Source organism: Oryctolagus cuniculus, chromosome 15 (genome assembly GCF_051225735.1).
Source record: "Oryctolagus cuniculus isolate XC-2025 breed Fujian yellow rabbit chromosome 15, ASM5122573v1, whole genome shotgun sequence".
Classification (NCBI taxonomy): Eukaryota; Metazoa; Chordata; class Mammalia; order Lagomorpha; family Leporidae; genus Oryctolagus; species Oryctolagus cuniculus.
In genome coordinates this window covers 6,363,001-6,376,496 of record NC_142881.1, presented here as the reverse complement: position 1 = coordinate 6,376,496, position 13,496 = coordinate 6,363,001, and the positions used below count along the sequence as shown (strand labels likewise).

The following is a 13,496-nucleotide window of genomic DNA, read 5'->3' as shown; positions in this document are numbered from 1 at the left end:
CCCGGGGGGTGGCCACCTCTGCTCCACAGGGACTCGGGATCCTCCCCGGCACCCAGGCATTCCCTGCAGAATTTCCACCAGGCTGGGTGAAGGCACCTGTTTCTTACCTGCTTCTGCCAGGAGGTGGTGGTATATATTCCCACCCACGTTCCCTCGGCAGGAGTCACCCTGGAGCCTGGCCTGGTGCCAGCTGGGCTGCCCCTTGGGCAGGAAGGACAACTCTGGTGGACAGACCTCTAGCCGTCTCACTGCACTCGTGTCTCATCCGTCTCAGGATAAGCAAGTTTCCAAAGCCACAATGGCACTCGGTCTCTCCGAGCACAAGAATGCCGGATTATCTGAGCACTGAATCGAATCAGAAAGCACAGGCCAGCTCTAGAAACGAGTCCATTAAATTCTCCTGCCGCCCCGCAGCTATGGCCTTAAAGGTAAGTCTGGATTTTCACGGACCAATTAAGGAGCTGAGCAACTGTCCTTGTGTTGGAAAAGGCAAACTCTGCAACGCCATCAAATCTTAGACCAGCAACCACGAAAGAAGAAGAGAGGACGGAAGGAGCGAGAGAAAGACACCAGGGCCGGCGCTGTGGTGTAGTGGCTAAGCCTCTGCCTGTGGCGCTGGCATCCCACACAGGCGCTGGTGCAAGTCCTAGCTGCTATGGCCCGGGAAGGCGGTAGGAGGATGGTCCAAGTGCATGGGCCCCTGCACCCACATGGGAGACCTAGAAGAGGCTCCTGGCTCTGGATCAGCTCAGCTCTGGCTGTTGCGGCCATCTGGGGAGTGAACCAGCAGATGGAAGACCTCTCTGTCTCCCCCCTCTAACTCTGCCTCCCTAATAATTAAATCTTGGGGCGGGGGGAGAGGAGGACACCATCAAACTACAGTGTGCAAATCGATGTTATGGCACAAGTTTATTCCAAAGATGCTGAAATGTTGAAAAAAAAAAAAAAGTTACCGAACAAAACCGTCCCATCAATGTCTTCCAATAACCCTCTAAGAAGCAAGGGACTTGTCACATCAGAGACAAGGACCAGGCGCTCCCAGGGGTGGGATCTGTCAGCAACCCTATGTCAGAAGAGCCAGGTCTATCTGGAAACTTCCAGACAAAGCGAAGCAACAGTCTCACCTGCACACAGATTCCAAGTCAATATGGCAAACCGAGCACCTTGGATATATTCTCACAAACTCATCTGAGTAAAACACACAGCTCCACTGAAATATGGGTTTTCATCTGCATAACACTTTACCAACAAATTCCACGACATTCAAGTGAGAACAGATGATGTACTGAAATATCAAAAACAAGAACCCGATTTGGTAAACAGTTGAGCGCTATTTTCACATCATCTTAATGAATTTAGTTTCAATAAACACAAATCAAGCAAACACTCTGCAATTTTAATGGTATGGTGCAAAACAACGCTTAGAATGACAGCACCAGAAAATGAACTCCTTTTGCCAGGTGGCAGATAATGTTAGAAGAGCAAAATCAAAACGGATGACTCAGCTCCAAGGGTCTGGTTACGGCCCGTGCCTCTCAACTTGGCCCTAAATTGCCTGCTTGCCTATCAAGCTCCTGGACCCAGCGAGTGAGGCCGCAAGGAGAGCTGCAGACTCCTTTCAGATGCTCCGTGTGCCAGGCATGGGAAAGTGCAGGCAACAAGTGGGTCGGCAGCCACCGGAGGCACGGCACTGCCCAGGCACCCAAGGGGACCCGGCTCCGCCCAAGCCCTGTTCTCCCTGCCCCTCATCTCCTGGTCTGTCTCCATCAGGTCTTCACTCTGGGAGTGCTTTTCAAGGTAAAACCTGGGCAAAGAAGTGTAGCAACAAGGAGGAAACCCAAGTGAACAAGGGACCAGGCAAGGCAGGGAGCCCCATCCTCGCCCGGCCGGGGGGAATGCCCAGGGGGATCCGAGCAGTCAGCCCACTTCACCCTTCCTTCTCCCTCTCAAAACACAGGCTTGGCTGGAGGCTGTGACTGAACACATCTGAACATGACGGTAAGCTATAAACACTCTATCATAAGGCCAGGACTGGTCTTCTGAAATGACTGTATTGGTTTGGGAATACTAAGCCAACATGAACGTATCTAATCAAGTTGCTTTACAGAGAATCCTGAAGTCAGAAGGGTACCACCGTCCTCCACCCTGGGAGCCCTGGGGGGCAGTGAGGCCTCACCCAACATACGGGGGTCAACCCTGAGAGGAACTACATTCTGGGATCTGGCACCTGCTCCCTAGCCATAGGTCCAGGATCCCAACAGCTTCCCCAGGAGTGATGCAGTTTGGTTCCAAAAAAGGCAGAGGGCAGGGGCACAGAAGGCATTCAAGACTTCCCAGGTATGCTGTTAAACAAGAAACAAAACCCAATCAGATCAGAAAAGCACATGACCACAGGGACAAACACCACCCGGGAAGCCAGGGCCCTGAGCACAGGCTATTTCCAAAGTGCCCTGCTGAGGATGCAAAATCGAAGGGCCAGATTTAAGTGATCCAAACTCCCAGCAACCCCACCACCAACAGCCTCACCAGCAAAGACCAGAGGTGGGCAGACTGTGGCAGGGCTCCTCAGGCAGAATCCACTGCAGAACACACAGGCTCGTGGACTAGTGCTGAGGCACGGCGGGTAAAACCACCGCCTGCAGTGCTGGCACCCATTGGGCTAATCCACTTCCCACCCAGCACCCGGCTAATGGCCTGGGGAACAGCAGAAGATGGCTGAAGTCCTTGGGCCCCTGCACCCACGTGGGAGACCCCAAAGAAGCTCCAGGCTCCTGGCTTCGGATCGGCACAGCTCGGGCCGTTGCAGCCATTTGGGGAGTGAACCAGCGGATGAAAAACCTCTCCTTTGCTCACTCACTCTCTCTCTGCCTCTGTTAACTCTTTCAGATAACTACATAAATCTTTAATAAAAAAAAAAAAAAAACACACACACACACACACACACAAAATGCAGGTTCAGTCCTAGACCAACTCAAGTGCATCCAGAAAAAGCTTTGGTACAGATCACCCAGGGGTCTGTGTGTGGAGTGGGAAATGGAAACTCTACACTTCCTGCTCACTGTGACCTGGGGAAGCGGGGGTGCCCCAGTCTCTAGTCCTGAGGTCTGGGCAGTCCAGGCACCCCCAGGCAGGGCCAGTCATCTTATCAGTGCCATCAACTGCTTGGGACTCGGGAAACCTGAGCAGCAAACCCCTCCTCTCCTGCCCCCACCCCAGGAGCGCCCAGCAGGTGGAGTAGGGTTGGAGCTTCCTCCAATCTGACCCTCATTCCCCTCCCCAACCTGGAAACCAAGGCCAGCACAACCCTCCTGCCTCCAGCCCAACTCCCCCTACCCCCTGACCCATTACCACAGTTACTGCCTGCTACCTGGGAGCAGCCCTGAAGCAAACTAAGTCCCCCAGGAGCCCAGCCCCACCCCCCATGCCCTCCACAAGTGCCTAAGGACCAGTTACACCAGGACCATCACACCTGCTGATTCCTAGAGACTCCCCCAGCTTCCTGCACTTCCCCCCACCCCCACCCCAGACTTCCCACCCGGGGTCCAGTGCAACCTTCGCCCTGAGACAATGCAAAAGTGGCTTCCCACGGCTCTCTCCCTCACCCCTCCACGGGTGTGGCTTCTGGGGCTCACACCCCCCACCTAGGCCTGAGGCAAGCCTCCTTCCAGAACCACCTGAGCAGGAGCTGCCAGGTCTCCTTCCCGGGCGAGGGCCCTGCAGTGGACGAGACCCCCACTGCTGGCCCCCAGCCCCAACCCCACAGGAACCGCGTCCCGCACGGCTGAGCCCACGGCGTTCTTCTGAGGCAATGCCACGCCCTGGCAGAGCCCCCTCACCTGTTCAGGGAAGCCGGGGCTCACCGGCCTCACTCCTCCCGACCCTGGGCCCCGCAGGAGACGGGCATCTGTGCGTCAGGTGTGGTCGAGAAGCTGGGCCTCTGAGACAGCCTCGTGCTCTGCTCTTACTCCCAGCCCGAGGGGCGTGGAAAGGGCAGAGAGGGAGAGGGGCCTCAGCTGAGGGTGCCCTGGGCAGCCGCTCTCCACCTGGGCGTCCATTACAATCACCTGGGCGTCCCTGACCTCTGAGAATGGGGCTGGGCTTACGTCTTTCTACAAAGCTTCCCAGGTGGTTCTCAGGTCCAGAGGGGGAGGGACCCAGGCGGCTGCAGGAGGCTGGGCAGGAGGCAGCCTCCGGGGGAGGACAGGCCAGAGGAGCGTCCTGGGGCTGGCGTCCCATATCCGAGCTCTGGTTCAGGTCTTCGCCGCTCCACTTCTGACCCAGCTCCCTGCTAATGCACCTGGGAAAGGTGCTCTGGCCTCTGCTACCCACATGGGAGATCTGGTAAGAGCTCCAGTCTCCTGCCTCCCAGCCTCTGTTGCCACTTGGGCAGTACATCAGTAGGTAGACAGTCTTTCTGTCTCTCTCTCTGCCTTTCAAATAAATAAAATAGATCTTAAAGGGGAGGGGGCACCCTGGCTGGCCCCTCAGACTCCCAGCTTACATCCTGACCTCATGGTATACAGGTGGAGACCTTGGACCCCACACTCCCCACTGCCCTCTGGCTGGCTGGTCAGCTCCTTGCAGGTAGGACCGACAGGCTGGCTCAGGCCGCCACCCCAGTGCCCAGCACGGCATCAGCCACACTCTTCCACCACCCCCCAACAACTCATCAGCCCCGAGTGGAGGGGAAGTCCACTCTGTCGTGCACCCACGAGAGAGGGACAAGGCCTCACCGAGGAAGTGACACCCACGGAGCCCACTCTTACAGGAGTCTTGTCCCCAGCACCTTCCAAGCCCTGCAGAGCTCTGGCTTGCTCCTAAAACCAACCCTGCCGGGAACAAGAATCACTTCATATGAGAGTGCACCTGCTACAGGCCAGGGGCTGCTGAACTTGACCCCGATGGTCTGTTACCAGACACCATCGAGCACCCGGACTCTTCACCCCCAGAATAGCTCTGCTGGTTCAGGGACATCGCGGGGAAGGGACATAAAACACGTCCTCCCAACATGGTAACAGGAGGCTCCCGTGGCCTGATTTCAGATGGAGGGAGTGGAGGAAGAGCCAGGTCGTCAAACTTTCCCCACCCAAATCACGTCACCGCCAGGAAACCAGACGCTTACTTAGAATTCTCAGGTTCCTGCTTACTCTCTACCGGCAAACCTCAATTCCCCACCTGGGTCTTCACCCACTCGGGCCACCAAGCTGTTCATGCAGCAACAGTGTCCGGGGTTTAAACAGAAAAGGCGATGAAGACCTCAAGATGCTAGGGAGAAATGCGGGCGCAAAAGCCAACAATCTGATCGCAATGGATTTCGGTTTTCTTACCTATGACACAGGCCTGAGAAACCACGTTCCTTCTGGGCTCAGCGGTGTCACGGGAACCCCTCTGCCCTCGCCACCCTGGGGTCCCCACAGCCTCCAAGGCTGCAGCTGGTTCTCCGCAAGGGTGGTGAGCAGCACCAGCGCCGAGGGTCGACTTTATCTCTGAGATGCACAATGTGCTTGAGCCAAAAACAAAACAGAAAGCCTTTCCAAGATGCCTTCCAAATTCCTGAAACACACTCGGCTGGAAAGAAATGGAGCCCGTTTCCGCTTATTTTTTAATCTTACACTGGCTGTGTTTATAATAAAGCAGAATAACTTATTTATTTGCTTACCTTACTTGGAAAGACAATAAATGGGAAAGCTTCATAAATCTCGCAGGGAATTCCTTTAAACAAGGGCCGTCAGCAAAAATCCGTAAATAACCTCCCGCCAGCCGCCAGCAGTCACCTCCACCACACAATCTCAGTCCTTCCTGCTTTTGTACTGATCTCGCGGCAAACAAATCGAATCAGGCCCTGAAACATTCTTATTCTTGAGGTGAAAACATCCGGACACAACCAGCGCGCTGCCGACTCCCATGGCCTCTCGGGAGAACCGTCAGACGCAGAGAAGGGCCCGGGGGGTGGCCCCTGCACCCCAAAACCAGCCATGGTACGCGCGCTAGCAAACACATCCAACCTGGCACTCGGCTTCCAAGCAGGAGCCAGGGACGCTCGGGAGTAACAGTTGCAGCATTAACTCCATCTGCAGCAAGCCACCTGCACAGCCCTGGGCGAACACCTCGGGGAACAAGGTCCAGGGCTGACAGGCCCTGGGGCGGCCTCCCGCCTGGGAGACCACTGGAGCCCCCACCCCACTCTCTCCCGCTAATCCCAGTGTGGCTGCAGCTCCTGTCAAGTGCACTCATCCCGAAGCTGACCAAGTCAAAGGAATGAACTCCGCCAGGCCAAGACAGTCCTGGGCAGACCCCACCGCTAACATGGCCACGATGGGGCTGATGAAGCCGGCCTTGGCGGCTCAGAACCGGCAGAAGATGGACAATCTCACATGGAGGTTTCAAGGACTGAGCTAAAAATAAGTTTAAGAGGCAGAAGCAGGCTAGTGGATAATCAAACACTAAGTCTTTAATCAAAGATTTAAAAGAGTTGTAGTAATAAATTTACGTATCAAGTACCTACCATGAAAGGATAATGATGAGAACAAAAGGAAAAGTTTCTCAAAGCCAAAAAGTTAAAGAAAACAAAAACAAACAAACAATCAGAGCACCACCCAACTGAAACAGAAATGCCTGTTTTCATCCAGGACCAACCTCCCACACTGTAAGTTTCCAGAGACTCCTCCCTTCACCCTGAGCCCTTGAGTCTTGGGCACAAGCCGCAGGAGTTAAGAACCCAAAACCGCCCGTGCATACACTTCACTCAGCTGGTCAGCTGTGCAAGTGACCCACTGAGGTTCCCAAAAAGCACCTGCCAAAGGGCTGCGTGCCCCCGGGCAAGTGGCTGAGCGTCCACGTCCACCGGGGGAGGCATGGTCGCTACTACTACATGCACCTCTCCCCTGCGTGGCGCATTCCCGGCACTCAATGGACAGTAACTATTACGATTATTATCCCAGCAAATGAATGGATTTCCAGTCTTCCATGAAGACAGAGGGCTTTCTGCAATGGCTGCCTCTCAGTGACAAACACCAGCACAAAGCTGTCCCCTTGTTCCTCTGCTGCAGACACCCTGAGAGCGCTCAGCCGGAGCCACCTGGGCCGGGCCACTTCACAACACGCCACTCGCCTCCCCAACCCTTTGAGAGGCAGGTGGAGTCCCAGGAGCCACCCCAGGGTGGTCCTGCCTCCAGGACTGCGTGGCTGCGTCGCGCTCACCACGTCCACGTCACGGCGCACAGGTGGGTGCCGGCCCTGTGACAGGTGGCCAGGCTGCTCTGGCTGCTGGGGACAGCAGCACTCAGTGAGCCCATATTTGTCCTTCATGGTGGTAAAGTGCTTCCTGTGCGTCACGTGCCTGTTCAGGGGCTGTCCTGAGGAATCCTGGTACCCAAGTACTGCACGTGTTCTGTGGGCTGGGACCTGTACACAAGCCGGAGAAACCGTCACCACGATCCAGGTGACATCCATCACCTCCCCAAGCTTCCTACAGTTCCCTTGCACTGAAATACAACCCCACACTCGGCTTTTCCCGGAAGGGATCCCAGCACTAGGGCAATGTTCTCTGCTGGCCAAGGCTCCCCCAGAGTGAAGAGCTGCCCACGTCCCCTGCCACTCGCCCTCACCTCAGCTGCTAACCCACCCTGGCCTCTCTGTCCTCACTCACAACAGGTCACAGATGACCACCCTAAAAAGGCCAGGATGCTCTGCCACGGACTTCAGCCCGGGAGTTGACCAGCTTCCTCACAGGGTGCCCCGGACCTCAGGGGGCGCCAGTCAGGGCCACCGCTGCACTAACGAATGCTCTCACCAGCACCAAGCCCCGGCACTATGTGACAGGAGGGGACAGACGAAGAGCACAAAAGGACATTTCTGGCACCAACTAGAAAATTAATAAACACGGTGATCCCCAGTTCACAACTTTTAAAATTCCCAGACTCATTTCAGTAAGGTTTCCCCCATCTGAACGGAAATTAGTGAATATTAAAAACTGCCAAGGAAGTGGGTCGGAGGCAGCTCAGCCCCTGGGCATGACAAGGCGTGCCTGTCAAGCGCTCCCTCGGCGCCGGGCACCTGACCCCACCTCACAGAGCTCACCTGTGGTGCCCACAGCCCCCTCCCCTGCAGAGGCTGCTGACCTCCCCCCACCAGGGAGGGGCTACACTTCCTCTGGACTTCCCACAGACCACCGTCCTTGACCACAGGAAGGTGGCTGGCCCCTACCTCTAGAAAACAGATGAGGACCCAAGGGACGCCCAGGAGTTGCGGCAAGCAGGGAAGAACAGCCACAGCACAAGGTGCACGACCGGCCTGGCTCTCTCCAAGGCCACGTCCCTAGAGCCCGTGGCCTGGCATTCACTCACAGGCCCTCAGAGCTGGGGTCACAGCTGGGCTGCAGCTGATGGAAGACGCACCTGTTCCCTGGCACCTTCCAAGAGGGGCTGGCGGGACACTGTGTGGAGCAGCACAGGGCAGCTGTTGTGAAGTGTCCCCAGGCAGCCAGGGACAATGGCCTTAAATGCACTGAGGCTTGCAAGTGTGGGCCTGGAACTGCCCACTCCCCCAGTGGGGGCCGTCTGCAGGGAGGGGGAGGCGGCCAGGGCGGGAGAGCCCCGGACAGCAGCAGCTTTTGATCTGATCTGCCCAGCACAAGTCAAGGTCTTAAGTCTCAGGCATCCCTGGGATGGCATGGCCGGGGGTGGGGTGGGGGGGTCCACCCAGTTAAGTCCACCTGTGGAGATCAGCGCAGCACACAGAGGGCCTTGGACGCCACGTTGTCTCCGATATTCCTGGCCCCCTCACATGTGCATCTAGCAACCTCTACCAGCGCCCGACACTGGCTTTTCCATTATCAATAAATAATTATCCGTCGTGGCCAGGGGCTGGGAGGGGGCCACAGGGGAATTCTCCCTGGTGGTGGGACTGTTCTGTAGCCACATGGTGGTTAACACTGCCAGAATTCAGGGTCCGTTGTTGCAGTGTGGCGGGAAAGCTGTCCCATGAAGGCCTGCACCCCAAATACGCACAGCTTTGAGTCCCAGCTGCTCCACTTCCAATCCAGCTCCCTGCTGAGTGTCTGGGAAGGCAGTGGAAGGTGCCCCTGCCACCTACATGGGAGATCCAGGCTCCTGGCTTCAGAATGGACCAGACCTGGCCGTTGTGGCTATTTGGGGAATGAACCAGCACACAGCAGATCTCTCTCCCTTTCCCTCTCTCTATAACTGTCTTTCAAATACATCTATTAAAAAAAAAACTTGCAGAATTCCATGCTGAAAGGGTGAGTTTTTCTGTACTCCTGTCTATATAAAATCTTAAACAGTTAACCCCATCCTAAAGAAACAACAGAAACCAGGGTCAACTGTGCGATCCCACTGCAACGGCGATGGCCTCTCCCCACGCACACCTACAGCTTCCCAGAACTCAGCACCAGCCAGGAGAGCCCCCACCCCCCTGAACGGGTTCTGTTAAACACACTTGCCGACTTCCCTGAAACGCAGTTTGCAGTCGAACAATGGTGTTAGGGAAAATCAGGCAGTGGCCTCCGGTCATTTAGTGACCAGGAAGTGAGGCATGAATTCCCTTTGAGTCCTTTTCCTTAATCGCTCTCACCTTGGGTCCCATCTATCACATGTGGCCTCGTCACACCCCCTTCAGCCTAACTCCAAAGCCAAGGACGTCTCTGCGTGGGTGAGGAAGGGAGCAGACAGGGTCTACGCTTGCCACTGCCGTCCTTACACGACCTTGGTCACTCCAGGATCCAACTCGACCCCGTCCAAGGCAAGCTGCGGACATGGTGCACGGGGCAAGCTGGAGACCTGGCCTCTAGGCCGTGCCACAAACACCTTGATCCACAGAACCAGGGAATTCACACTCACCCAAGGTCACCCAGTAAGTTCAAGGCCCCCCAAGTCTTGGAGCAGACTCCCCACGCCACACCTCTCTAGCTCTCAGGGTCCCCACTGCCAAGAGGAGAGACAGCCTCAAAATGCAATGCCCCCAGAACACCCAACTGCCAGTGTCCAGGGCCACCCAGGACCTCGCCACGGCCTTCACCAGGGCCTGAAGATCACGGCCATTCAGTCACAGCCCGAGAGGAGGCATTCGGCTGAGCACAGCCCCATCCCTGGCACATGGTCTCTGACCTCCCGGGCCCTCCTGTGAATGCTGGGCCCCGAGCAGCGGCCGCTGCACACCCCTGGGATTCCAGATACCCCTGACTCACTGCCTCTGGCCCGACCCCACGGAGGACAACACCACGAATGCAGTCCCAAGCCAAGCCCCTCTTCCCCTTCTCCCACCCCACCCAAACCCCAACAAGCGCTACACCACCCTGCCCAGCCCCTGGGGATGGCCTGGACACCACCTTTGTCCACATCCCAAATGCCAGCAGCTCCCCACCTGGCTCAGTTTCCGGGGACCACAACCGTTCTGTTAAAATAAAACGTCACACCTGGGCATGGAAACTTCTTGGTGCCCCCAGCCCCCACTGCCCTCCGAGTCTGAGCTCACACTGCCCACACTTGTTCTCTTCCCGCCTCCTAGAGATAAACTAATGACCCACGTTTGAGAGCCAAGCATTTACAAAACTCGTTGCACGCAAACCAACCCCTGTGGCAGACTGACAGAGGCAGGGTGGTGGGTTCCTTCGCATCAGGCCCCAGGGACGAGGACCGGAAGTGGGAGTCTGGGGGCTGCCCCAGACACAGGAACTTGAAGGGCACCAGGAACTCCCTCCATCCTTGCAAGGGGTCCCCCCGGCACTGACCCACACCCCCTGCAGTCCACACACTTTCACTGCTGCTTCGCTGACCCCTCCTTAGTCCTCCCTGTGGACCAGCACGCTCCGGAGAGTCCAGCACACAGCAGGACTTCTGTTTGCAGATCTCTGTTAGAAAATTCACCTCAACGTCACCACATCAACTTCTGAGAAACCAACCCAAACTGAGTTACCTTGTCATGTCATGTGACACACGTAAACCCTACGCCTAAAACATTACACATCCATTTTTATTTGATGTACTAAATTATAAAGCTTTTCTAAATCTCTTAAAGGTAGTTTCCCAGTAATGCATAACTGCTTAATTGGGGAGTGTACAAAACATAATTACACTGCCTCACACTACAATATTGCTTATGGGAATACCTCTGTTCATGCATTCCGCTTTATTCTGTACTTAATCTCTATTAAGATGTCTATATGAAAACAGATAGGTACGCTAGTCTTCATAAACACCATAAATCATAAAGTCATTTCTTTGTTAGCCCAAGTCCAGAAGCAGCCCAAAAAGAAACTGCTAGGGCTCCACATCCTACCACTTCCATTCAGGCAGGCAAGCTCCTTCCCAGCCCAGGGTCAGGTAGCCAGGTAACCCCAACAGCACCCCACACTGCCCCCACAATCACTCAAACCATGGAGAGGGGCCCCTATGCCTGGGGCCTCACTCGCCCCCCTCGCTTGTTACCAAGAAGCAAATGGAAGCTCCTCAGCTCTCATCTCTTACCTAAAGACACCCACGCACACCCCTTCAAGTTCAGCCTTCATCTAGCACAAGGGACTTTGTGCCCAAGGCTCTTCAAACCCCTCTCCTGGCCTTGAAATGCGCACAAATCCCTAGAACCTGGGCTATCTAAAACAGCAGAGACAGGCAAAGAGACAGACACAAAGAGATCTTCCATCTAAAAACAGCAAACACGTCAGCACCCCCCCACACTCCCCCCTCCGTTCACTCCCCAAATGTCCCTAACAGCCAGGGTGAGGCCAGGCCAGAGGCAGGAGCCAGGAGCTCAATCTGGGTCCCCCACAGGAGTGGCAGGGGCCCAAGTACTTGAGACGCCACCTGCTGCCCCCCAGGGTGCTTGCTCATTGCTAGAAGCTCGATCAGATGCACTAGGGCTGGCACTTGAGTCAGGCACTCAGACATGGGATGTGGGCATCCCAGGCAGACTTACCCTCTGTGCCAGACCCACACCCCTCCCACCCCCCACTCTTCAGACGCTGAACTGCGAGCCCTGTGGGAAGCCACTCTGTCACAACAGGGCCACCTGGAGAAATACAGCAATCAACACGTGACGCAGGAGTCCACACACAGCCTCCCTGAGTCCTACGGGCTAACAAAACCCACCCACAAGATAAAAACGACTCCCACAAAATGTGTCCCTCTTCATTTCTAAAACAGGAGGTGGTGCCCACAGCCCGCTTCCGAGGGTTGGGCATGGCGATGCGGTGATGCCACAGCCGTCAGAGGGTCCCGCCCAGCTCCTGGGGCAGGAGGTGGTGGACAAGGCCAGCGTCCAAAACACCACCTCCATGGCATCACCTCTGCCCTGCACAGACTTCCAGAGCAGCTCATATTTTACTAACACGCAATTCCTAAGAACGACTTCTTTTCCAGCCGTGACACTTGGCCCAGCCTTGCCCCATAACGACCACTGACTGCTCAGGAGATGAAGCCAAATGTCAAGCGCATATGAAGATGGAACCCACTCCCATTTTAACAGACACTTCTGAAACGTCCCTCCCATCCTAGGATGCCTGGTGACGAGGGAGGGAGCGGAGAATCCCTCTTAATCCAAAGAAGAAGAAGGAGGGAGAAGGAGCAGGGCACAAATCCACATTCTGTCTCCAAATCTACTCATTCCATTTGGGGGCTTATTCAAGTTATATAAAATCCTTTCAACTACTATTCATGCCAAATGTTCAATATCGAGACTCAAGTGTGTGGGCGGCTGGGGGGGGGGGGTTGTTTTTGAAGAAAGACCCTCTGTGTGCTGTTGGCAGGTTCTGGGCTGGCTGCATTGAGAACCACCTGGAGGAGTTTGCTAAAAATACAGATGTTCGAGCTTCCCCACGGGACAGGGGCTGGGAGCCCGGGACACGGCCAGCAGAGGTGTCGGGGAGCCTCTGTGCAGAGGCCACACTGTCCCAGGGACTCCCCAGGGACTGCATGAAGAAGTCTCTCACCACCAGGCCCACAGCCAGCCTCCCACCACTCAGCCACTGCCAACGCCAGGCACAAGACAGAAAGGGGTCCCTGGGGGTACTAGCACCTATCTGTTCTCTCCTGATACATCAGAGCACAGAGCACTTCCCAGGGCTCCCGGGAAGCCCTTAGTTCCAACTTCATGCCCAAGGACTGTACTCCCAGCCAGCCTGCAGGTCTGGAGGGATGAAGCGGGAATATTCCTCATCCCCAGTGACACAGCTCCCACCCCAACTACCAGGGCTGCCACCCGTCCTCCCATCAGTGCCACCCCGAGCACCACCAACACAACTGCAGCAACACGCCAGCACGTCCCACACTGGCACTGGCACCTCACTCACGGGGCGCACTCCCCGGGATGCGCAAACTTGAAAGCTGACCCTGACCCTGACCCTGACCCCTGGCGTTCCAACACCCCCTGCTTCCAAGGGCCTCCCCAAGGACCATCCTGCTTTCCTAGTGAGGTTTTTAACGGCATACACTAAGCCCAAGAAACCGCCGTTCTGTGAAATGACCAGGCCACCCTCAAGGTGA

At 55.9% G+C, this 13,496-nt stretch overlaps 1 protein-coding gene across 18 annotated transcripts in view; it reads right to left on the bottom strand.

Annotated features, from left to right (window-relative positions):
* Positions 1 to 13,496, bottom strand: part of CTBP2 (C-terminal binding protein 2) — a 124,497-nt gene that overhangs the window by 97,474 nt on the left and 13,527 nt on the right. For 2 of the 18 annotated variants that reach the window (XM_089313841.1, XM_089313849.1), the window contains exon 1: positions 3,837 to 4,526. The exons of 12 other annotated variants lie outside the window; for them this stretch is intronic. The gene's annotated coding sequence lies outside the window, so the exon portion shown is untranslated. Of the gene's footprint in view, positions 1 to 3,836; positions 4,527 to 4,733; positions 4,879 to 5,327; positions 5,512 to 5,659; positions 5,981 to 13,496 lie in introns of those variants that run through there. 4 more of the 18 variants (XM_070057085.2, XM_070057083.2, XM_089313842.1 and 1 more) reach the window with 4 other exon arrangements.